Source organism: Equus przewalskii, chromosome 3, assembly GCF_037783145.1.
Source record: "Equus przewalskii isolate Varuska chromosome 3, EquPr2, whole genome shotgun sequence".
Classification (NCBI taxonomy): Eukaryota; Metazoa; Chordata; class Mammalia; order Perissodactyla; family Equidae; genus Equus; species Equus przewalskii.
In genome coordinates this window covers 1,167,814-1,195,122 of record NC_091833.1, presented here as the reverse complement: position 1 = coordinate 1,195,122, position 27,309 = coordinate 1,167,814, and the positions used below count along the sequence as shown (strand labels likewise).

At 43.0% G+C, this 27,309-nt stretch overlaps 1 long non-coding RNA gene across 1 annotated transcript; it reads right to left on the bottom strand.

The window, feature by feature from the left end:
* Window positions 1–1,325: 1,325 nt before the first annotated feature.
* Window positions 1,326–26,018, bottom strand: LOC139082433 (uncharacterized). Its single transcript, XR_011538408.1, has 2 exons — window positions 25,863–26,018; window positions 1,326–6,653 (listed from the first exon to the last, which is right to left on the bottom strand). It is a non-coding gene; the product is annotated as an uncharacterized lncRNA (long non-coding RNA).
* Window positions 26,019–27,309: the final 1,291 nt, after the last annotated feature.

Genomic DNA, 27,309 nt, shown 5'->3' with positions numbered 1-27,309 from the left:
TATTTTAAACTTTCCTTTTAAATTTCAAAGTGGGATTTTTTTGGTAAGGAGATTGTGATTTCATTGATTTATCTTTCTACTGTACTATAGTCCAAAAACGTGGCCTAAAATATTTGTAGTTGGAGAGTTTATTAAGACTTTTATTTGTTTGTAACCAAGTAAAGGGCCAATTTTTACAAATGATTTATGGAAATAAGCAAAAGAAAAAGTAGGACCATGTATTCTCTATTTGTAGTATGCCAAATGTACTTCAAGTTTGTTGATTATGTTATTCATATCATTTATACCCTTCTTGTGTTTTGTTTAATTGACCTGTCAAATTCCAAAAGCTCTGGATCAAAGCCTCCCAATACTAATATAGTTTTATCAAATTCTTCATACATTTCTATTTTACATATTTCTGGTTTTACTTTTTTTTTTGGAACCATGCACATTCTCCAAAGCCCCTCCCATTCTGCTGTCTACCAGCTCTTCCTCTCTTTTTTTGGTGAGGAAGATTGGCCCTGAGCTAACATCTTTAGCCAATCTTCCTCTTTTTTTTTCTCTCCCCAAAGCCCCAGTACATAGTTGTATTTCCCAGTTGTAAGTCATTCTAGTTCTCTACGTGGGATGCCACCACAGCATGGCTTGATGAGCAGTGCGTAGGTCCACACCCAGGATCCAAACCGGTAAACCCCAGGCCACTGAAGCAGAGCACATGAACTTAAGCACTTGGCCATGGGGCTGGCCCCTATTATACATATTTCTTTGCTTATTTGTTGCATAAAGATTTATATCTATTATTTTCTTCTCGTATATTATAATTTTGCTAACAAAAAGTTCATCTACCCCTTTAATGCTTTGGACACATTGCATTCTCTCTAAGGACTGTATGTCCATAGCATGGGCTACTATATTTGTTTGACCAATTCTCTATAGATAAATATTTGAATTATGTCCAGTATTTGCTATCTTCAAGAATGCTCTTTATCCTAAACCTTCTCAGGCACATTACTTTCAACTCTGTTCTGTTGGTGGAGATTAAGAAAAAACATAAACCAATGTGTTTTCAGACATCATGAGATGTTTTCATTAGGACCCTAAGGGATATGTGTGATGCTTTCTAAAATCAAGCTTTCTTCCCTGTTGGTCTGGCTGTATAGTTCTTGACACTTGGGAATCAATTTCACTCCATGTTATGAAAACTAGAGGCAGCAAAATAAATTATGTTGAACAGCTTCCTTTAAGTTAGAAATTTAATACGAGTGAAAAATGCACAGAACGATTCACCAGATATCTGAGAGCAAATAAGAGTATTCAGAATAGAAGAAATCTTGCAGATGGTACAAAGACAACTTTGACATTTAATCCGACAGCATAAAACTGAACGAGTTCAGAGGGACTTTGAAATTACAGTTCCATATGGCTGCTGTTAAAGAAAATCACCAGGGACTGTTGTTGAGTTTGTTGAACACCACTTATAATAAAAAATTATTGTTGCCCAAGGAAGGAAGAAAATCATTGATTGCAAAGGTAGACAGTCCATTGCTGCAATTCAAATGAAATCATTGGCATATTTCTCACACTGTGGAAAACGCCATCTCCAGGCTTTTCCCATCGAATTATTAAGGGGGGATTGGAGATTATTTGATAAAAGGCTGAAAGGAAGTTACTTTAAGCAAAACAAGCATCCATGACACTCAGAGAAGCAGGTGCTGATGAATAAAACATGGGCGTGGTGGAGTACAAAGAGGTGTGTAGATGATTCGGACGTGCGGCGTGTGATTTGAGTGACAGCCCATTCTGGGTGAAGAAAAATAAAACAATCATAGGCTTCAAAACGGAGATTTCCTGCCAGGGAATCTTATAAACGAGTGTTTTTAGACATGGTATTTCTTTTATAGTGATTCCTGCCTTTGAGATGCATCTCAGGTCAACAAAGTATTTAAGATGAGAATAGAAATGTTCCTGGAGAAAGTACCTTCCATCCTTATATTCCGGGATAAAATACACTGAGACCCTCCCCGCCCGCCGCTGGTCAGAAATATCCATGGGTCCCCATGCTGAGAGCCCGTCCGCTTGTAGACGTCCATCAGGCGGGGGGAATTGTCTCAAAGAACAATTAGAAAAACTCACCTACCCGCCAAATTGTTCAGTGTCCAGTGCCTTTGGTGGGAAGATTTCTCTGAGTTAGTGAAATCCCTGTCATTTTCTCGTTGATGGATGTACATTGGCTCTTTTTCTTACATAGTTGATTTGGCAGTAATTTATTTGCCAGGCTTGGGTGGCTGTGATACACATTTAAACAGCAGACCATCACAATACAGGTACCGCCCCAACGCTAAGGCAGTCCCACTATCCTTGGAGGCCAAAGCTCCCACGTGTGAAGGACGCGTGAGCTGGGTGGACTCTAATGACTCTTGTGGCTTTTACAGTCAACCAGAATAAGGGGCGCCACACTGCAGCAATATCCATTTCTCTCAAACTCTGAAATATGAGTAAAAGCTCTTTTTCTTCTGTTCACTCTCAATGTTGAAAAATCTTGAGATACATTGGTCAAAAGGCCTTAACTTAGATTTAGTACCAAATATCCAGTTAACTAGTTCTTGTCAGCAGTATTAACATTGTTATTTTTCCAAGCAGAAATAACAGAAATGGCACGAACAGTAGTTGACCACGCACCTTCCTGTATACGTTATCTCATTTCATCCTTATAAAGCTCCTATTACCCCCATTTTTTTGCATTGACAACTTAAAACTTTTCTTTCTTTCTTTCTTTATTTATTGTGGTAAGAACACGACGTGAGATCTACCTTCTCAACAGATTTTTAAGTGTACAATACGGTATCGTTATCTATAGGCACAACGTCATACAGCAGATCTTTAAAACTTACACGTGTTACATAACTGAAGTTTTATACCTGTCAATTAGCAACTCCCCATTTCCCCCTCCTGACAGCCCCTGGCAACCACCATTCTGTTCTTTGCTTCTATGAGTTTACCCCATTTTACATATGAAAAAACGAAGGTTCTAAGATGTAAGTAATTTACCCAGACCATACGACCAACAAATGGAGAAGCTGGGATTTGAACCCATACCGATTCCAAAGGCGAATATTTCCATGACACCCCACCACTTACTAAGGGAGGTGGACTGCTGTACAAATACTAGTGGATAAGTTTTAATGAGGAGTTTCTATGTGCCAGAAACTGTGGTAGGAGCCATAATGTGTCAATTCCTTACCAAAAACTTATTAAGAAAGTAGTATAATTGGCCCCATTTTACAGAGGAGGAAACACACTTGGAGAGGTAGAAATTCAGAGCTGGGGATCAGATCACGCAAGTCGGCTCCTAAAGTCCAGTCCCGAAATCCTGAGAACGCTGCCTCCTTTCCCGGGTGAGGAGAAAGGAAGGAGCTTTACTTGCTCCAAAAGCACTTGAAGCCATGGTGTTTACACTAAATTATCACCAAAAGAAAACTGGCCTAAAGCCATGCCACTTTGGTATTGACCCTGAGGACACAAGGCTCCATTGAGGCTGCAATGCCCATCTTGGACCAGAGTTCCATGGCTCTCCCTTCTAAATGCAGTACAGAGTGGAGTTCACCATATCTCAAGGAGAAAAAAACACGATGGAGTTTAAGTTCCAGGGAACAGCAGAAACAGAAACCCAAATGATCACAGCTTATGGAAGGAGCCTGGTGTGTAAGAGGCCTATTCAGTCAGGAACAATGAAGGCTGTGCTGGATGGTGGAGGTTGCCTTATCACCAAATCCTGCTACAAGATTTAGGGGATCCGCAAAGAAAGGAATCTCACTGTACAATCTTGCCACTTTGGATGTATGTGCCTTCTAGCTGCAATACTCTCCATACCACTTTGCCACTCCCTCTGTTTCTCAGTCATTTCCAGCCTTATTCGTTGATGACTATGGTATTCAGCTCAAATGAGCCATCCTTTCCCATCGTCCACTCTATCAGATCAAAGGTTCAAAGAGCTCTCTGTACACGCATGAAGATCTATCATTTAAGCTGGTTCGCTCAACAATCCCTTAACCGCTCGCCAGACCTAATCTCCAACCTCATGGAAACTTTCAGCCATTGACTCTTATCTTTCTTCTCCCTCTCCATCAGTCTCCTCCTCTTCTCCCTAGGCCAGCTAGACCCTAAGGACCATAACTAGTGCCTAAACTTCCCTTCTTTTCTTTCTTTTCAAAGCACCTACCCTGACTCCTGCCCAAATGAATCTAACTGCTTGCTCCATGGCTGTATCTGGACTGCTGGACATCACTGGAGAAAATTATGTGAGGTGGCTCATGGTGCCACTAGAAACTCATGGTCACTGACCCCAACTGTGCAGGCAGCCTACTACATTTTCCAGGTCAGTTACTCCTATTATTTTCAAACTTTTCTCATCTTCTTAAATCTCAGATTCCCTTGCCTCCTCACTTGCTGTTTATCCTTGAAACCAAATATGCAAATCTTCCTGCACCAGCACTATAGCATCTGCTACTGGGGCTCCTCCGAGATCTCCTTTACAGGTAGGTGCACCCATTCCTCCGCTGCTGTGGGAGCTGGTTGCTAATGGCTCACACCTGCACCCTTCTCTGGATGATTGCCCTTGGATTAGGGAAGCTGCTTCACCCAAAGATGCCTGGGAAATTACGCAACCCATTCCGCTTCTAAGAGGACAGCCGATGGCTAACGGCTGAATCAAGGATATAGAAGTTCAGCCCCCTTGCCTCAAAGACAGACAAACTCAGTGGGAGCAGTTCACATGCCAGAGCTCCCTGAGGGATCACTTAAGGCTGGATTTCTGAAACCACACCTTTGCCTATCCTCTGCCCTGTGACATCCTGCTTTCTGTACTCCCTTACACTTTCTTCTTGAGAATACTCCCTCAATAAACCACCTGCACAAAAATCCCCATATCAGGCTCTGCTTCTGGGGAACTTGACCTAAGATACCCATCGGCTTTTTCTCTCTCCTTTCCGCCTGTTGGAACTGAGTGATCCCTGCTCCTCTTCAAGGCCAGTGCCTCCTCCTGTGTTCTGGACCCCACGCTGTTCTGTCTTCCCAGGAACCTTGCATGATCAATAACTTTATCTTTTTCTCAGCTCCTTTCCGTCAGGACTGACACAACCTCAGGCCTTTCCCTTCTTAAAAAAGAAAACTTCCCTCAACCCCACCCCTTTTTCAGCTACCCCCTCCCCCGCCTCGGCTCTTTCCTAGCCAACCTTCAGCAGTAAGTGGTTGGAGTTTATAAATAATTTTTTCACGGTTACGTTTCTCCCTCATATGTGGAATATAAAGGGTCTACATTACGGAAAGATTAGAGATTTTGGAGGACTCAAGATACGGCCGGAAGGGAGCCCTTCAAGGATGTGCCTGCTCCCCTTATTGTTATTTTGAGCTTTTCTGGCATATGAGCTGGTGAATGCTGCCCCATGGTGCTGTGTACATGTATCTCCTCCATTCCCTCACCTCCTACTCTGTTCTCCACCCACTTCAATCTGCTTTCTTCCCCTGCCACTTTACCTCCGACTTCCATGTTGCTAAATCTAAGGGACACCTTTCAGTTCCCATCCTACTTTGACTCCTCTCCCTCCTTTTTGGTACATTCTCTTTTCTTGGCTTCTTTCTCTTTGTATTCTCCCTGCCTGTCCAGATGCTCCTTTTAAGCTCCTTTTTCAGTTCCTCTTCTTTTCAACACCCATTAAGTGATGGTATCCCTCAAAGTCTGTCTGGAACCTAATTTTTTTCACTCCGCGTGCGCCCTAAGCAACTATATGCATTTCTAAAGCTTTAAGCACCATCTCTATACAATGGATTCCTAAATATCCAGCCCAGGCCTTTCCCCTGAACTCCACACTTTTATATTCAACAGCCATTGTCACATCTCCATGTAGATACTTTAAATATGCCTTAAACAGAATATGTCCAGAATTACATGCATGAGTTTTCTACCCAAACTTCTCCAACTCCAATCTCGGTAGCCTTAAGAAATAGCACCACCACCCACATAATTTCTAAAGTCAATAATTTATGCGTCAGTTGTTATTCCTCTCCAACTTTGTAGTCAATCAATCATGAAGTCCTATTAATTCAATCTCTTAAATATCTTTCATATATATCCCCTTCTGTACATCCCCCATGACAGTACATTGGTTTAGCCATCACTTCTTGTCTGAAGTATTGCAATAACCTATCTATATCTATAATCTCTATACAAAGTGAGAGTTGGTTGCAGGAAGTAGAAATCACTTTAGCTCTTAAGTATAAAAGAATTTAATACAGGAAACAAGGAGTTCGCACAATCCTGGAAGGACTGGAAAGCTCTGAGTTAGGCTTCCAGAAATAGCATCGAGAACAACACGACAGAATGAGCCCAGCAGGGGAACTGCTCTCCTACCACAGTCAGGAAGGTGGAGAATCAGGGAGCCATCACTGAAACTGCTGACTTTAAGAACGTCAATTTAGATGAGATCCAGGGATCACAAAGCCAGTGAAGCTGTCTCTTGTCACCATTTTGCTGATGACTGACGCTGGACTGCTGCTTCAGAAAAAGCCAATGGCCATGACCAATCTTGCCGGCTGAGACCATCTTCTGAATCTCCAAGATTCATGCAGCTCATGGAATCTTATCTGCTCCAGAAACTGAACTGGAACCTGATCTTCTGCAGTACAAGAAGGCATATTTGAGGGAGACGAATTAGACACTGAACATGTCAACCCCTCATATCTACCACAACCTTCTCATTGGCCTCTCATATTTCCTCTTCTCCTCCAACCCCCTTTCCTCTCAGCTGCCAAAATAATGCTTTTAAAAATACAAGATAGACCATATGGGAGCTGGCCCCATGGCATAGTGGTTGGGTTCAGCACACTCCACTTCAGTGGCCCCAAGTTTGTGGGTTTGAATCCCAGGCACAGACCTACACTACTCGTCAGCCATGCTGTGGCAGTGACCTTCTTACAAAGTAGAAGAAGACTAGAGAGATGTTAGCTCAGGGCTAATCTTCCTCACACACACACACACAAAAAGCACAAGACAGACCATAAAATATTTCTTAAAATTCATTGATGCTTTCCCATTGCCTTGAAAACATAATCCGAATTCCTCGTTGTGGCTATAAGACCATGCGTAGCATTTCTCGTGTGCTTACTATGTGCCAGGCACTGTGCTGAGTGATTTCTGTGGATCATGTCATTTAATTCTCAGAATAAGGCCATGAGTCAGGTACATCATCCTGGTTTTACAGATGAGCCAACCTTGGAGAGACTAACTTCTCAAGGTCACCCATTTGGGAGGCAGGCAATCAGACTTTCTGACTCCATAGCCTATGCACTTAGCTCTGTGCTACCCTGTCATCAAGGCAGGCCCTGGCAGTGTCTATAGCTTCACTTCTTACCACTGCCCCCCTCATTCCCTAGGCTTTGTCCATGCTGGACAGCCTCAGTCCTAGAAGATGCTGTGCTCTCTCTTGCCTCCAAACTTTTGACTTATTGGTCCCTTTTCTAGAATGTTCTTCCTCCTCTTTTTCCCTAGCTCATATCCGCTCATCTTTCAGAACAACTCAGTCAAATACCCTTTCCTCTGAGAAGCCTCTCCTGACCCCTTGGAGGATGATAAGTCTCCTGATTACCTCCTCCAGGCACCCCGACATCTCCTCTACTGCAGCACTTCACACATACGGAATCCACTAAATTGTCTAGTAATTCTCTTTTTTTTTTTTATTAAGGTTATAAAAGTTAACATCCTTGTGAAAATACAGTTGTACATCATTATTAGTCATGTTGTAGGTACACCACTTCACCCCTAGTGCCCTCCCCCCCGCCCTTTCCCCTGGCAACCACCGATCAGTTCTTTTTGTCCATATGTTAACTACCACCTATGAGTGGAGTCATACAGAGTTCGTCTTTCTCTGTCTGGCTTATTTCACTCAACATAATACTCTCAAGGTCTATCCATGTTGTTATGAATGGGATGACTTTGTCCTTTTTTATGGCTGAGTAGTATTCCATTGTATATATATACCACATCTTCTTTATCCAATCATCAGTTGCTGGGCACTTAGGTTGGTTCGATGACTTGGCTATTGTGAATAATGCTGCAATGAAGATAGGGGTGCCTGGAACTTCTGGAATTGCTGATTTCAGGTGCTTAGGATAGATACCCAGTAGTGGGATGGCTGGGTCATAAGGTATTTCTATTCTTAACTTTTTGAGGAATCTCTATACTGTTTTCCATAGTAGCTGCACCAGTTTGCATTCCCACCAACAGTGTATGAGGGTTCCCTTTTCTCCACAGCCTCTCCAACATTTGTCACTCTTGGTTTTGGATATTTTTGCCATTCTAACAGGTGTAAGGTGATATCTTAGTGTAGTTTTGATTTGCATCTCCCTGACAATTAGTGATGATGAGCATCTTTTCATGTGTCTATTGGCCATCCACATATCTTCTTTGGAGAAATGTCTGTTCATGTCCCCTGCCCATTTTGTAATTGGGTTATTTGATTTTTTATTGTTGAGTTGTGTGAGTTCTTTGTATATTATGGAGATTAACCCTTTGTCGGATAAATAACTTGTGAATATTTTTTCCCAATTAGTGGGCTGTTTTTTTGTTTCAATCCTGTTTTCATTTGCCTTGAAGAAGCTCTTTAGCCTGATGAAGTCCCATTTGTTTATTCTTTCTATTGTTTCCCTCATGTGAGGGGTTACGGTGTCCGAAAAGATTCTTTTGAAGCTGATGTCAAAGAGAGTGCTGCCGATATTCTCTTCTAGGAGACTTATTGTTTCAGGCCTAATCTTTAGGTCTTTGATCCATTCTGAGTTTATTTTAGTAAATGGTGAAAAAGAATGGTTGATTTTCATTCCTTTACATGTGGCTGTCCTGTTTTCCCAGCACCATTTGTTGAAGAGACTTTCTTTCCTCCATTGTAGGCCCTCTGCTCCTTTGTCAAAGATTAGCTGTCCATAGATGTGTGGTTTTATTTCTGGGCTTTCAATTCTGTTCCATTGATCTATGCATCTGTTTTTGTACCAGTACCATGCTGTTTTGATTACTGTGGCTTTGTAGTGTGTTTTGAAGTCAGGGATTGTGATGCCTCCGGCTTTGTTCTTCTTTCTCAGGATTGCTTTAGCAATTCGGGGTCTTTTGTTGCCCCATATGAATTTTTGGATTCTTTGTTCGATTTCTGTAAAGAATGACATTGGGATTCTGATTGGGATAGTGTTGAATCTGTGGATTGCTTTAGGTAGTATGGACATTTTAACTATGTTTATTCTTCCAATCCATGTGCATGGAATGTCTTTCCATCTCTTTATGTCGTCGTAGATTTCTTTCAAGAAGGTCTTGTAGTTTTCATTGTATAGATCTTTCACTTCCTTGGTTAAATTTATCCCAAGGTATTTTATTCTTTTTGTTGCGATTGTAGTAATTCTCTTTTTAATGTTTGTCTTCTCACAAAACTACATGGGGACAGCCACTGTGCCTGTTGTGTTCATTGCCCTCTCCTAGGCTACCTGCTACAAAATGGGCATTCAGTAAATATTTGCAAACTCGCTAACTGATAAAGGGAAAGAAATTTTAAAACTTTGTTATCTGAAAGAAGGGTGACAAACATAAAAACAGCTCAACAAAAAGTATGGACAAATTCCCCCTGCAAAAAGAAAGAGGATCGATCAAGGGAAGCAGGAGTGTTTGCAGACCTCCTCAATCTCCAGAGTTCATTTAGGTGCAGAACACAGGGAGATGGAAATGGGACTGCAACGTGACTGAATGCCTACGCGTGGCCCTGGCCCTCGCTCCATGGTCACCCTGAAGCAGAGCCCAGCTGCCACACTTCCAGATTAGATCCAAATCCACAGTGCTGTGTCACCAGATCCAAGTCCACAATGTTCTACTTCCAGGACGTGGAGGGGGCAGTTCGTGTTTCACACATGGAGCCACACTTCACAATGCTCCCTTTAAACATCTCCGCTCTGTCCTCAAAGTCCTCTCCTGTCGACAGCCAACTGATTTCCTCTTTCTCCTCCAGAGCAGCCCTTCCCACAACCTCCCAATCATGCCAGACCTGGCCTCCTTCCCACCCACAGCTACTCATGTTCTGTGTGTCCCTGTCTTCCTTTCCTTAGGAAGGGCAGTGAGAGTCATGCTCTCAGCTTCTCCAGGGAGCATCCTCACACTCAGCCCCTGCTCAGTGACAAAGCTTCCTCCTTGGGATTCATTTCCCCTAGAAAGTAAGGCAGATTGTAAATACAGTAAGGAGGTCCCTATGGGGAGTCATAGGCTCCCACATCAAGAACCACACCTGATAGGCTCAGATCATAGAATTTCTTCCATGGTGTAGCAAGGATGTTTCCCCTTCTGCTATTAGGTTTGCACCATGAGACTCAGGGACCTGGGAAATAGGAAAAGGACGTTTCAAAGAGAAAGTGTGAGATGAAACACTCCATCTACCATAGTAAAGTACGGGAAGAAGAAATGTGAAGATGTCACACGTGTCCCCACTGTCTTCCTCATTGGGTGGAAGCTTTGCTGAGGTTGGTAGAAATATCCTGATAGGCAAGGAGGAGCCAAGATCACCATGAGGCTGGGGGTTGGAAGGTAGCATATGTCAGTGGGCATTGCCTGGGGAAAAACTAAACATCCATGGCCACACCCAATGTGGCATAGGGGGATGCAGCATCTCAGAGTGAGGGGTCAGATAGGACACCCTGTGGTGGCATACCTGGCTCTTTCAGGCCTGTGTGTGGGCTGCAGGGAACCCAGAAGTTTCTACATGTTCTTTGAAGAAGAGAAAGATACAGAGAGGACTATTGGTAGAGCAGAGACCTGGGTTAGGAAAAGGAGGCCATCAAGGGTGGGACCTTGATGACTGGAGGCAATGACAGTGGTATCTAAGCAAATACCTGTTCAGCCATCAAACCAGCTCAGCCACCCAACAGCAAAGATCAGAGAAAGTGGAAAGCATGTGGACCTAGTGTCATGATCTCCATGCCAGGAGGACTCAAATCTTTCTCTACACCCAGAAGTAAGTCAGGAGGAGGAGGAAAGAGGAAATGGCTTTGAATTGACCAAATATTTACCCAATAGAGACTGTTCCAAACTAAAAGAGACTCTTTAAATGACTTGAGTTGGAGAAACCATTATTTGGCAAGTTTGAAGTTTGTTACCTGCCTTCTCCTCTCTCCCTACTATCTAGCGCATTCTCAGCAGAGAAGGTTGGAGAGCTCTTGGATACTTAAAGGGACCTCGTCCTTCAGGACTGAGCCATAAGTCATGGGATAAATCCCAGCATCCACACGGTCTCAACAGGGATTTGGAAGGAAGCCGCGGTGAACGAACACACAGCCCAACTTCACCTGAATGATCTGGTGATTAGCAAAACAGCATGGCCTCAGATCTCTCCATCTAGTTGCTGCCTGTAGCTGGAAGGCTATAAAACAAGAAGCCCAATTACATCTTGAAACACGTGTAATTGTTTTTATCAGTGAGCCCCCTATCCCAGGAGATGATGAGGGATGCAGTCAGCTGCCATTTCACATGGAGAACACAGCCAGCCAAAGACCCCCAGTGGAATGGGACAAGCATTTTGGAGGCCATGAGGTGGCAGCCCATCTGCACACCATCCAGTGAAGACAAGTGAAGCCAGAGTGAGGAACCCAGATATGGGCTTAGTTTTAACGCAGTTGCTGTGGTCTACTGTTGTGGTCTTTAAAAAATGGTAGGTGATGGTAGGGGAGGGAGAGGGCACAGTTGGGAAGGGCTGAGCTCTTGGAAGGACAAAACTTCCAGGAGCAGCAGCTTTGGAAGTGCCACTCCAGCTGTTTAAATGCTGTGGTCGGTTGTACAGAATGCGTGTTGTCTTGAGGCCTAAATTCTACTGATTCAATTTCTCTTATTTGGATTTTCGAATTATTCCTGACAAGATAATAAGTCTTTTTCAAAACATTAAATCTGATAAATCTCCCAGCTGGAGGTCTCCAGTTCAATTTAATTTTCTGCAGATATTCTAAGGATCTAATGAGAAATCAAAATGAAAGGGTTTAATTGGAATTCCTCTAACTCCCCAGCCCGAGGTCCCCTGTTAAAGGACTTGGATGCGGTCGTGCAGCAAGATGCTTCCTCTCTCTCTGTGTTTAGCTGAGTAAGTCTCACTCCTGACCTTTAGACCATCTTGTTAAACTTCACAGTCTACAGAAGCCTGAGCATTAATTACAGAGCTTGATTTTTGCTTGTTTTTGTGGCCAATTTTAACATACTTCTCAATTTTCTCTAGATCTATTTAAGGCTGCGTGTTATGTCTTCAGCTGAGCCACACAGACATAGCAAATAGGATGGGAATTTTCAGAGCTTCCATTCTGCAAAATGTGGAGGGCTGAGACTTGAGCTTGTGAAGCCCCCTGGAAGTGGTTTGCCAGAATCCATGTCTTTGATTCTCAGGGGTCCCTCGGAGAAGCACTTCTGGGTGTCGTTCCATCCACACTAGGTGATAACACTGTGCCTTACTGAGCACTGACTGTGGGCCAGGAACTTTGCTAAGCTTTGTGCATGCATGTTTCATTCCATCTATTTCCACACAGCATGCCGATGAAGTAGATGCTATGATTATACCCATTTTATAGATGAGAAAGTAAGCTCAGAGAGGAGAAGTCATTTATCTGAGGTCACACACTTAGTGTGTGTATTGGGGGATGGGTGGGGGGCACAGATTTGAGTCCAGATCTGTCTACCTCCCAAACTCACATTCTCATTACCCCAAGAATAGACCATCTAAGTCACATAAAAATCACTTTGTATATGTGTGAGGAAGATTGGCCCTGAGCTAACGTCTGTGCCAATCTTCCTCTATTTTATGTGGGATGCCGCCACAGTGTGGCTTGATGAGCAGTGCTAGGTCTTTGCCCAGGATTCAAACCTGTGAACCCCAGGCTGCCAGAGCAGAGCACACAAAGTTAATCATCATGCCACCGAGTTGGCCCCAAAAGTTGCTTTTTCTCAAAGATAGGCACCTGGGCTAACAACTGTTGCCAATCTTTTTTTTTTTTTCCTGCTTTTATCTCCCCAAACCCCCCCGTACACAGTTGTATATCTTAGTCGCACGTCTTTCTAGTTGTGGGATGTGGGACGCCGCCTCAACGTGGTCTGACGAGCAGTGCCATGTCCGCGCCCAGGATCCGAACCCTGGGCCACTGCAGCGGAGCATGCGAACTTAACCACTCAGCCACGGAGCCGGCCCCCAAAAGTTGCTTTTAATGAGGATCCAGGAAAGCAAGTTATGTGTTTAGATAATAGAGCACAATCCTTGTCATATGTCCATCAACATATCCATCTGTAGAGACTAACTCTTCAATTGCTTCTAGGACCTTTTACAGAGGTGGACAATGAGGCAAGAGGAGGGAGAGAGCGATGTTCTTTCCTGGAGAATGGGGTACAATTTCCTCGATAACGAAGTCTGCTGTCACTCACATTGGGAGAGAGATTGAGGTGAGAGTAACTACCTTCACGTTCTCAATGTGAGACAGAAGACAGAGAAGTCTCAGCAGCTGTTCTTGGCAAAGCCCCCACCTCATTAAAGATGCTGTTGGCCACTTTAATGGTCCTGGGACGAATACAGAGAGAGTGCCTCACTAGAGAACCAAGTGGACAGACAGAAGAACACCTACCCACAGGCTTTCTTTTCTCTCCTTCTTGCTACCTGGACTGACAATTCCACCCTTCCCCTCGCCTCATGATGACAGATGCTCCTGTAGATGTTAATACACATATTAATGACCATCCTAGATTAATGGAACTAGGAGGGTAAAGACCAGTCAGCAACCTCTTTGAATGGTAATTTTCAGCGTGGAGTTCGCACTTGCCCTATCCCTTCTCCTCCTTTATCACCAGCCATGACGATACTGCAAAAAAGGATGCTCTGTCAAGGACACTCTTTCAGACTGGCCTTGCTCACAAAACTTCACTGTAAATATCAAATGGCCTGTGCCCCTTGCTGTTAAATCCACAGGGAAGATGTGCAGTGAGAATAGATGGAAGGAGCTTACTTTGGCTTAATCAACCCAAAACTTACAAAATGAGGAAATTTGCCAGGGACTTCAACTTAGGGGATAGTGGCTTCCTCATAAATGGGTGACTGAGACCTCAGAGGACTCAGCCCCAGTGTCTAGACTTCTAAGAGCAGCGCTGTCCCTGGTACCTCCCCTCCACCTGCAGCTCCTTCCCTCGCACCCTCTGCCCTGCACCCCGATTTTCACTCATGCTCCACTGGCTTCGAAGGCATTTGAAATGTAAATAAGTTAACAGACATCCCCTTCGAAAAGTTTGACTGCAGGGCCTAGAGTTTAAGCCCTTCAGTGGAGAGAGCAGGTTCTCCTACTTTTCTGTACCTATCCAAGAAGCAACCAGAATGAACGATTCAAATAGCAACCCCGCAGCCAGCCAGGAGCTCCGAGGGAAGGCACCGCATTCACGAGGGGCTGTGATGCTGTGCGTTAGGGCTGATGTTGTTGGCATTCACACCGTGCTGGGTCAAACTCCTTATGGACCATTTATTACTTATACCCCTGACTACTTTCCAAAAGATGTGACATAGCTTCCACCAAAAGACACATCCATTAAGCCCATAAAACCAAGACTCAAGGATAAGGAACAGACATTGAAAGAGACAAAACAGAAAATAGTATTGTAGAGGTCTAGACTATAGTAAATATGAATCACTACTTTGAGCTTCCTGACATCCAAGGTGAAAAAGGAACCATGTTAAGTTGCATACTTTCCAAAATCTGATTTTAAAAGCATACCACATTTGGCAGCGTATAGGGACTACTTAGTTTTACTCTGTTCCATGGCCCCCCGCCATACCTCAAGCAAAGGCCAGACAAAACAAGACCTGGGAGATGCATTAGGCAAACTCTCTGCCTTAAACAAAACAATCTGGCCACAACAATATCCTTTCTCAAAGGATATTGAGACATCCTCTAGTCATTTCTCTTATTTATGGGGAAGAAAGAGTATTTGTTCATTTCTTGATAAACTCTCAGTAGGATTCTGGATGGTAATTAATTTCATTAAAATACCCACTGCAGGAGTGGATAAACAGTTGTCTGGCAGCAACAGCTGAAGTTCATTTCTCTTGAGCCTTGTGAGAAGGGGAAAGCAGAGGTTAGTTACTATTGCCAAAGGTCTGGTTACGATAGGGCATGATGCTATTCCAGAGAACATTGACATGGGAGTCAGAACCCCTGGGTTCTTGTCCCAACTGGACAATCAATGTAACTGTGTGACACTAGGGGAGCTCCTTCTCGTCTCTGAGCCGCACTTTCCCCATCTGTGCCATGAGAGGGTCGACAGAGTTCAGAGGTTCTCAATACCGGCTACACATAGAATCACCCGGGGGAGCTTTCAAACATACACATGCACGGCCCCTCTACAGATAAACTTAGAATTTGTAATTTCCTAGTGCAGAGCCCAGGCATCAGAGTTGTTAATAACACCTCCAGAGATCTGCTGTGTGGCAGGACTGATAACACTGGATGGGATCTCCAAGAGACCTCTCTGGAGCCCTGCCCATGGAGATATGCCTCTTCCGAGGAATACCTTGACTAATGACTCCCTCGGCATGGAGCTCTTTCTCCTAGAGTCAGCCAGGTTCAAAGGAAAAACAAGAAAGATCCTTATAAATCATGCAAAATGAGCTGCCTGCTTATGCAGCTGCACGACAAAAATACCTTAGTGCCCAACGTCTATTTCTCCCCTCGTGTTGATGATAAACAGCAGCCCTCTAACGAAGAGCACAAGTTCCATCATCTGTGACCTCAGTCTACCTTTCTGGCTTCCTCCTCTCCCCACCTGGGCCCCATTACCTCACTCCAAACTCCAGGCCCTTCCTCCAGTAGATGCTGACAAGGAGCTGACAGCAGGCCCTATCCCTCAAGGACTGGCTGATTAACGTGGATGAAACACTAAACTGTTACTTCGACTTGCATTCCGAGTAAACATTAACTCAGCACCTATGTGGCCAAGACTGGGTTAGGCACGTCCACTGCCTCATTTTAAACGTTTTTTTGGCATTTGTAGAAAAGATGAGATATCCCCCCTCCCTTCTGACCATCACCATTAAAAGAATAACATATTGACAAGGAGATCTGATCGGTGGTTACCAGGGAAAAGGGGGGGTGGGGGAAGGGCACAAAGGGTGAAGTGGTGTACCCACAACATGACTAACAATAATGTACAACTGAAATCTCACAAGGTTGTAAACTATCATAATCTTAATTAAAAGAAAAAAAAGAATAGCAAGCATCACCAAGCAATAAGTTTAGGAGTAGACCGGATAACAACACCTCACAGGGCCCGCTCAGCTGGCCTTGAAGAATAGCCTCTTCCAAGGGACTTGGTGAAGTAGGTTGAGGATGGAGTCTACCAGATGGTCCTCTCCAGAGAATGTGGCAGCCAATGGCTTCTCCCAGGACCTGGAGCACAACGGGCCATGGCTGTGGTTGACCAGTAGGCCTGTGCTCATGCCCTCACCTGCATTCCTCAAATAATGTGGTCAGATTACATCCTAACCTCCCATCCATTGGCCCAAGGACTTTGTGTTAATATTTTGCGTCCCCTGGACCACTTTAAAATAATGTAATAGTATCCATATCCTGAGACTCCTGTCTACTGTCTCCCACAAAACTGACTTCTGATGAAACAGAATAAATACTATAAAAAACTTCTAACAAGATTTCACCAATATAGAATAAACATTAAGTTATTGAGGGGATTGTGGTTCCAGTATAGAATATAAACATACAACATTCTGATAAACTGAACCAACCAACCATGTAACCAACAAAAATCGAGTTGTGAAGGGAGGAAAGGGACAAAAATATAGCAGGATGATCAGCTCATTTTCTACATCGAGATCAGAGGCCAATTAATCGAATTAACAATAGAGTTAACTCTTAAAGTTTTTATAATATTTTCTTTACCATCAATTAATCTTTTAGAAATTAAGGATACCTACAATAAAAAAGCATTTAATAGAAGTTTGGAAATTCCATCAATTTTGCATCTTTCCCTTCTATTAAATTTATACAAAATTAAATATAAATACTTTTATTTTCTAAAAAGCATGTATTCTACAGATTTCTCTCTCTTGCTACATATATATATATTCATACAGAGATGTCTGGAAACGTTCACCAAGTGTCAATATCAGTTATTTCCAGGCAATGGGAGTTTAGTTAGTCTGTTGATTCAATATTTGTTTTTTCTGTCTCGTTTGCATTTTTTACCACGATCATGTACTTACGTTTAAAAAAATAAAATCACGACTTGAAAAGAGTCAATGAGTATGGGTCCAGGGATAGCTTCAAGACGAACTCTGAAGTTATAGTGCAACTTTTATGTATAATATGTATGTGTGTGCTTTTTGTTTTCCAGAAAGTGTGTCTTATTCTCTTCCAATGATCAGAGGTGTTTATGAACTCCAGAATGTAGCTCTGTGCCCTCTGCCTTTCTTATACCCTCAGTTTTTAAGCTTTTGGCTAATAATACAGTTGCTCTCAACTGTCAACTAAATACCAGGCATGGTACCAAGCACTTTATACGTATCATTTCTTGGGTTTTGCACAACTTTTTAAGATAGATATTCTAATTTCCATATTCTAGAGGGGAAGGAACAAGAAGGAAGAAAGGAAGGAGGGAAGGAGAGAGTTCTGAAGCCACACCCAGGTTTTTATCTGAAGCTGATTGCATTATATGTACGTGGGATCCTTTTATGATGTTATTCTAACTCACGAGCAACAAGTTTGGATTAGTCAGAGGGACACCAAGATCAGATTCACTATTTCCCACACTTTCCTCATTCCCGTTTACAATTTAGTGACTTTGGTAAGACAGAGAGTAACAATGTCCCTCCTTCATGACTTCTCTGATGCCTGTGAGAGCCCGTGAATGTGCTTACGGCCACTCTCTCTTGATTCTGGAATGCAGTCTGGCAGTACTGTTTGCTTTTTGCCATTCAGTTTTCAGGTGCTTGCTTGATACTCCAGCACGATGCAGCCCTGATAATAAATCAGATAAGGTACTTATTATGTCTAAACTGAGACAATCCACTTGCCAACATGCCAGAATTTGACTTAGAACTAAGGAAGACCAATGCTTTGAGGCCAGAGAATCCCTACACACGCCAGAACTGTTTAAAATACTTTGCTCTGTATTTTATGTAGTTGGAAAGAACTTTAAAGATCATCTAGGTCAATCTCTAAACCAAGAATTAAGTACCAAAAAACAATGTCACTTTATCTTTTGGGGGGCCTTGGTTTCTTCATCCGTAAAATGAGAGGACTGGACAAGTCAAAGTCCAAGATTCATTCTGGTTCCAACAGAATGTCGTAAGTCAAAAGGAATATCTAAGAGCAGTAAGCAGACACAGACCCTCTGGTGCATGATGAAACATACTGATTAAGAAATGAGAATTATGGCTCTCTTCTTTGCTTCCAGATATCAACTTATAAACACTAATTTTAACTTGAAGAAAGACAAATAGCATTTAAAGGAAAACTGGTCTAGTCTAGAAGCTATGTCTAGATACATCTAGAAACGTAAAGACTTTCATTTCTTTCAGGATGGTGAAGGGTTAATTGTAGGCATTGATTGATAACCTTTTATTTTCATGTTTTTATCTCACCTCTTACCAAATGTGCAACCTCAATTGAAGTGTCAAAAGGGTAGTAAAGTTTCCAAAGCTAAAAAACAAAGGGCAGGTCTTCTCAGACTTCCACAAATGCTAATTACTCATAATGACAAGTCATTACCCAAATCCATTTCTGGAAAGTCACAAGAACTCGACAGGTCAAAGCAAAAATGTCATTTCAGGCTCCAGCAAGAGACTGTCAAATTAACCCTCACATACCCATATTTACACCCTCTTTTTCCAGGGAGAAACACAAATATTAAGAGAGGTTGAGTGCCTTGGAGAGAGGAAGCCAATTCAAGGTATACACCTGGGAGGTGGGGGCAGCAGTCGAGCCCCAGGGGTAGGCGCTTATATCAAGGGCGTCCTGCAGCACAACTGTCACTACGGGGCATAACTGCGGGCTTCTGCAGAGGATGGTTCTCACAACAGAACACAACAGAAATGCAGCTATCTGGAATTTGGAGGCCGGGATGGAGAAGGTCAGAGATCTTTTGGAGGAACAGGGAGAGGCTGAGAGACTTTGCTGCTTATAGCAATGGATCTCGTAAACAAATGCTCATTCCATCTAGGTTCCTATTAATACATCTATTCGTTATCTCATTTACGCATTCAACCATGTATTCAGTCCACAACCATTTTCTGAATATCTACTTTTCGCCAACACTGTTCTAGGTTCTAGGAAGGGGGTGGCAAACAAGATAGATAATATTTGGAAAACAGTATGGAGTTTCCTCAAAAAAATTAAAAATAGAACTACCATATGACCCAGCAATTCCAATTCTAGGTATTCATCAAAAAAAACCCTACTAATTTTAAGATACATGCACCTCTATGCTCACTGCAGCATTATTTACAACAGCCAAGATATGGAAACAACCTCAGTTTATTGATGGATGAATGGATAAAGAAGATATGGTACATAAATATACAATGCAATATTATTGTCATAAAAAAGAAGGTAATCTTGCCATTTGCAACAACATGGATGGACCTTGAGGGTATCATGCTAAGTGAAACAAGCCAGACAGAGAAAGACAAAAATATGGTATGATTTCTCTTATATGTGGAATCTAAAAAACAAAACAAATGAACAAACAAAACAAACCCGACTCACAGATACAGAGAACAGATGGGTGGTTGCAGAGGGGAGGGGTGTTGGGGGGTGAGAAAGTAGGTGAAGGGAATCAAGAGGTACAAACTTCCAGTCATAAAATAAATAAGGCATGAGGATGAATGTACAGCATGGAGACTATAGTTGCTCATAGTGTATTAACTCTGTACGATGACAGAGGGCAACTACACTCACTGTGGTGATCATTGCTCAATGCATACAATGTCAAATCACAATGCTGTGCACCTGAAACCAATACAATGTTGTGTGTCAATTACACTTCAATAAAAAAAAGATAGAAAGTGCTTGACCTCCTTGAATTTCCAAAAGGAAAATGAACAGTAACTAAATAATCACACAAATAATTAAACATAATTAAAGTTCACACTTTGTTGAGTACAATGAAGAGAATGATAAGAGCAGGATGAGCGACTTGGACACGGCCACTCCATCTAGTTAGCACAGAGGGTATGGCTAAGAAGGCAGGGTCACCCTAGCGGATAGGAGATAACAAGATCAAGAATAAGGAACCATGGCACTCCAGGCAGAAGGTCCGTTGTGTGCAGAGGATCTGAGATGGGCATATAGGAACTGGAAAGAAAGGGCAGTATGGTTGAAACATAAGACAAGTCTAAGAGTGGGGAGAGCAGAGACTGGAGAGGTGGGAGGGAGCCCCAGAATTCCCAAGGTCAGTTAGGGACAGGAGAGAGGGAGCAGGAGAAGGTAGGAGACAGCACGTTCCAAAATCCACAGGACCAAGAGGCCAAGACTGGCCTGGAGAAGCAGATCCCTAGAATAAAGGAGGCTGCCTAAGGACTGCAAATACCTGAATGAATCACTGAGAGCCTTGTAGTGGAGGTAGAGAGTGCAATTTGCCCTAAATTCAGAGGGAGGCCGCTGAAGTATTCTTAGTCAGAGAGGGATATGATTTTGATAATTTTTTAAAGATCACACTGGGTATACGATGGTAAAAATGACAGAACAAAAACTATCCACAACAACATGTGTTGTTACACACAACACACAACAGCAGCTTAGAAAGATGACGAATTTAAAAAGCAACCTCAGAAGACCAGGCTGTGAGATACCATCTTTTTAAAGCTCAAAAACAAGCAAAACTAAGCAACATGTTATTTGAGGATATAGATGGGATGAAAGAGTACTTTTCTTTTTTTTTTCAAAAGATCCTAGGGTAAAGCGTTGTTTTCTGTTTTTTGTTTTCTTTTTTAAGATTGGCACCTGGGCTAACAACTGTTGCCAATCTTCCTTTTTTTTTTTAAGGATTGGCACCTGGGCTAACAACTGTTGCCAATCTTTTTTTTTTTCTGCTTTATTTCCCAAACCCCCCGCCCCCCACCTCCGCCCGCCCCCAGTACATAGTTGTATATCTTAGTTGCAGGTCCTTCTAGTTGTGGGATGTGGGACGCCACCTCAACGTGGCCTAATGAGAGGTGCCATGTCTGCGCCCAGGATCCGAACCCTGGGCCGCCGCAGCGGAGCACGCGAACTTAAACTACTCGGCCACAGAGCCGGCCCCAAGGGTACTTTTTAAAGAGAACGATAGACATGACATTCAGGATGGTGGTTGCCTCTGGGAAGAGGAAAGCAGGGGTGTGGGTACAGGACAAACAGGTAGTTACCAGGTTTGTGTTCTAGTCCTTAAGTGGGATGGTTGATTTTGAGTGCTCACTTAATTATGTTTTATCATACACACACACACACATTGTAAATATGTGTAAAATAGGTTATATATAATAAATAGGTTATATATATAATGTATCAAATATTATATTGAAGAGAAAAATAGACCATTTGGTCTGTCACGTGGAGAATGGAGTTGAGGGAAGCATGAGCAAGTAGAAGCAGTAGGACGAGTTAGAGGCTGTTTCAGTCCCCCGGACACTTCACACCTTCCATTGGGCACACTCCAGGAGGCCTGAGACGGGGCCCAGCGCCCACCAGTCACACCTGCTCAGCACTCGACAACTCTGGGTACAAAGGAGAGACTCAATAAAATTCTCCTTAACAATATTGTGAACAAGTACAAAGAGTGGCCAGCTATCTTGAAACTCAAGGCATGGACTCACAATGGTTACTGACCTATGGACTCCATGGCAATTACACGTTTACAAATCACCTTTGCATTCATTATCTGTTTTTACCCAGCTGTGGGAGACTCATATATCACATGGCAGATAAAGGGACGAGTTCCAGTTCCCACAGCAAGGTGAGTGTCAAGATGGAACTGCATCTCTCTAAATTGGTACGCTCTTCCCACTATATTTTGATGGCCCTTGAACACCAAACATAAACAACCACCTTGAATACTATGCCACCTCGGCCCCCAAACTATTCTGTTTCAGCTCTGTCACATTTTGTCAAGTATCTTTCAAACTCTGTAGCCTTTAGAGTTTGTTACTCGTATACATATACAAATATATACTGCATACATATTCTCTATATAATTATCTGATTCTTTTTGCCCATCCCCAACAATTTCATCAGCTTATTGAGGGTGATATGGAAGCGTTTTCTTTTTTTGCAACCCATAAAGTACTGGGTCTGTGACTATGTTGAGGCATTACCACCTGTCACCCCATGGGTCACCAACATTGATCCTGTTACTCTAGTGGTGAGGTGGGTCCCCTTCTCTCCTCGCTGCTGTAGGCTGAATGCTCTATTAGTGATGAAGACTTTCCATATATGAGGAGACTGGTCTTCAGACAAAACTATTCCAGACCAGCCATACATTCATGCTAGAAGCTAAATCCTAAAGCCCGACACCAGGCACACAGTAGTTGATTAACACATTTTCCTCTGCATTCTGGGGCAGCCAGCCCCAAATCACCCCATGCTCAGATATCTGATTTCTTCCTATGAGGGCCCTACATACCTTCCACAATCTTGTTAATTATAATACACTATACAGTTCACCATCAAGAATGACAGAAATTTATGGCTGAGCAAGGTAGCAACTAAGATTCAGAATCTAGCCCTGGCTCCAGGAGCAGAACCACAAAAATCAGGATGTAGAACATTGAAGTGAGTGGATGCAAGGATTAAACAAGGGCAGAAGCTTGAGACATCAGAGTCTGAATTACCAAATCCAGGTAGGATCCTAAAAGAGAAGCTGCAAGAGGAGTTGGGAAACGCCATATTCCAAAGTTCGCATGCTCAAACTGGCTAAGACTGACTGAAAGACGCCAACCCCTAAGGAAGAGGAGTCTTTCTGACGACCTGAAACACCTAGTGGGATCCCTTTTTCAAGAATAAAAACTGCTAATATCTGCTAAGCATTATGCACCAGGTACCACCATAAACTCTTTACATGCGTAGTCTCATTCAATCTGCGCAAAAGGTGATTTACCGTTATTCTCCCCATTTTGCAGATGAGGAAACTGAGGCTTAAGAAAATGAAGTGACTTATCCAAGGTCACACAGCTATTGGGAGATAGAAGAGCTATTGGGAAAGGGAGAAAGAGAAGGAGACAGAGGGACAGAAAGAGGTTGAGCTGGATTCAAATGTAGACAGTCTCACAAACCATCATCTTAGCCAACAATGGATACTACTCTCAGACGAACCTTTGCCTCACTTCCCTCTAAGATTTCCTGATAACATACATATATATTATAAAAATTAAAAGTGAGTTTATATTCATTTGGCTTTGACAGTTGAGCGTTTTTTATGTTTTTTGAGATGACTAGAGTGAGCTCAGGACTGAGAACCACTGCTTCAGGCTTAAGAAGACTTCACCGATGGGGAGGCTTGAATTCTCCTTGGAGAATTCAGTGCCTCCACCAGAGCTCTGCTTGGGGTCTCCAGCCTGCTGTCCGTGACTGTCATGGCCTGGAGTGTTAAAAGGTGGAGAGTGGGGGCAAATTAGAAGATGCACAAGGACAAGTCTAAGCGTTATAATTCCAACAAAAAAAATCAGGACACCATAAAAACTATTTCTGAAGATTTATATTCCACTTAATGCCATGAGGACTTGGGGTGGCTAAAAAATGTCTACTTGGAAAGCAAATGCAACTATTGGATTGTGAAGTTGAGAGCCATAAAATTTCAAACAATTTTATATAAAGCTTCAATTTTGTTGTATTTCAGAGTAACAGAGCCAGACAGCCCCATGTCAATTTGAATCCCATAAGGCTTAAGGACACAAGGAACAGGGAGAGGAGTGAAAGCTTTCCCTTTGCTGAGCAACCGAAAGGCTGCCCTCAGCGGGAGGTGACTTCGGTTAAATGCCTGCTCTGGGCCGGAGCCTGAACTTGACCCTGATTTCTGCCGTATTAGATTTGCTCCTGGATCTCGCAGTGTCTGCAGGACCCTCCTTCTTCTTTATCCCTGTGGAAAGTCTGTTATGATTCTGTGCCTACTCCAGCCTCTTGGTGAACACGGCACCTGAACTTCACACTTAATCACGCCCTGTGAGGTATTATCTTCTCCTTTTTGCCCCTTTGTGTTAACTTTCTTTTTCCAGTTGAAGAGTAAGCCCTTTTGGTGCAAGAACACTCTCGGATGCTTCTCTCGTTTCCCCTGGTCTCGAGTGAGTGGCAGCTTAGTGCAGTGATTAAGATTTGAGTTTGAATTCTGAATCTGTGTGATATTGAATAGGTTACTTACCCTTTCCTTCTTCTGTAAATTATGGATTAAATGGACATAAAGTGCTCAACCCACTGCCTACCACATATTCATTACCCAACAAGCTTTGTTTACAATCATTATCCTTTACTGATTGAGAGAAATGGCTCCGGTCCCTGACACATAGCTGAGGCCCTCTAACGGATGATCTCCCCATTCCTGCCTCTCATTCCTCCCTTTTCAGGATTAGGAGCTGAACCCTTCTTTCACTGTAATAAGGAGCCGCCCCCCCTCCACTCCCACCGCCGCCACCACGGCTCCTCTCTATCTGATTTGAGTGTCTATTAACATCTCATTGAGATGCCACTTAGACAAGGTCTTAACATGTGGAGCTGTGGAGAGGGGCTGGGTGGAGGCTGGGATAGAGGACTGCCCCATTAACATTCAATCCACAGTAGAGAATATTATCCTGGCAGCAAAATACCCAGCGGTAGTGATGTGAGGAAATGGGGGTGGGTTACCAAAGCAACAGAGACTTGAGCTGCACTGTTTCTATGGCAACGGAGAGCAGGCGCAAGCATTTTCCTAGTTGGAACGATGGTTAGTTAGACTCTTGCCAACAGTATGGGTGACTCATCAGGTGGATTGCATTGCAAAGGGTGGATTAGCACAGAGTTTCTCTTAGAATCTTGGCCAGAATGAAGTCCACAGTAGACATCCCAGCTCTTCAAGCTGGAGCCCAGACTCCTCTCTTAGGAATCCGTGTTATCTCTGGCTACTGACCGATCAATTACCTCCCCAGTATATCATCAATTCTTGTTTATGATCTGCAACCTCCATGAGTGGCCTGCTTGAACGAAATCCATTTATGGAAGTCCAACTCATAAGGTACATAAATGAAGTAGCAGGTAAGTAAGTGCCCAAGCAATTTCTCCCTTTGTCCTCAATTTTAATTTATCAAAGAAATACACTCACATCAGTAAAAATTAATTAGTACTTAAAAGCTTATGAGAAAAAACAGCAATCCCCCCAAGTATAATACTCCTGCCTCATCCGGGTCCCTCAAGGCGACCATTTTTAATCATTTTAGCTCTATATCCTTTATTTACCTCAACATTTCCAAATATTTTCATGTTCAATACAATTTCCTGTTAAAGTGAATAGATAAAACTCTCTCACGACCTACCTCTGTTCAACTCAACCTCCTGATACGACTCCATCACGACTTTTGAATAAATCCATATGAAGTGTTTTCAACACTAAGGACACATAAACATTGGCCCCCTGCTGAGTCAATTAGTGAACGACAATGACACGATTTCACCTGGCCAAGGGGCTGGAGGCGCTCCTGATGCAGATGCAGACCGTTCCCCAATCCCTGGTCTGGTCTGGTCTGGCACGGCACGCCTGCCCTCCTCCGCACCCGGGGAGCCCACATCTGGAGGTCGTCTCTTTACGTGCATAGTCTCAGTTTCACTCAGTCACACCAGAGAATTACCTGCTTCTTGGCACTAGGAGTAGAGTTCTGGCGGCTCTGCCTGTCCCTTACTCAGACTTGCAGATAACTCTCTCGTCTTCAGCTGCTGCCTTTCGCTGACCTTCAGCAGTAGCTGGTGCCTCGGACTGCCAACTCTGCCTTCAGGCATCCGGGTCTGACGCTCCTCCCAGGCCCTCTGCTGATACAACGGGGGTTCGAAGTTACAGGTGTCTTCTGCTATTGTCCAAAATGAAGTTGCGTTTTTAGTTCTTACTCCGTTCCTGTTTGGGGTGATTCTAAGAGAAGACAGCAGAAACGTACTTTTGCCATCAGCAAGCTGGAAGTTTTCTTGAAGAGCTTGGTTGCCTGGGAAGTGACCTTCATTGGAGTGATTTGGGGGTGGAGCTAGATTATAAGGAATGTCTTCTTGAATATTTTAGGTACTATTATTTTAAATGTTTGACTATCTAAACCCATCCAGAGAATGATTTGGTCCAAAAAAAATTTGGTTTGGAAAAAAATGTTTTCTGCTCTGTACATTGTAATCAAATCTAGGTGATTTTACCTTTTGTCTGACTGAGGCTTTATCCTAAGAAAATTTAAGACAAGCACTAAATGAAGTTGATCATTTGTGTGTTAACTATAATTGTGAAAAGTGGAAATTACCTAAATGTCCAATGAGAAGAAAACCGTGATACATGAATGCAATGGGATAGCGCATACAAGATGGAAAATACGCCATGGTGCTGAGAAGCTGGCTTTATGCTCTGGTACAAGTGTGTGAAAGATCCACTACAATTTCTTTGTGTTGCAAATCCCCACCTGTAAAATGGGCTAGTAAAGTAGCTACCTCATGGGGTTGCCACGAGGATGGAAGGAAAGAATGTCTCGAGTTTTAGTTCATGCCTGAGGCATAGCAAGTGTGCAATAAATGTTGGCTACCGCAGCTGCCGCTGTTGTGCAACACGATGGCACGTGTGTAAAGGTCGTGGGATTATGTGCATTCCATTCCCATTTTTTTTCTGGCATTATTTGTTCAACAAATTTAAAAAATCAAAACAAAAATTTACCTCCATAACAATAAACAAATATTTATAAACAAATTGTTGTATTATAATGGAATTTTTGTAAACATTGAGGTCTTCTGGCTAAATTGTTGGTTTAGGGCAGTGGTTCTCAAAGTGTGGTACCAGGATCAGCAGCATCAGCATCACCTACAAGGTTGTTAGAAATGCAGATTCTCAGGTCCCACCCCAGACCTTCTTGATCAGAAACTCGGGGTGAGGGGTGGAGTCCAGCAATCTGTGTTTTAACAAGCCCTGTGGGGGATTCTATTCTGATACCTGCTAAATGGTTCTCAATATTGGCTGCACATTGGAATCATTCTAGGGGCTTAAGAAATAATAATGCCTGGCGCCACCCAGATCAATTCAACCAGATGCTCCAAGGATAGCGCTCAGGCACCGGG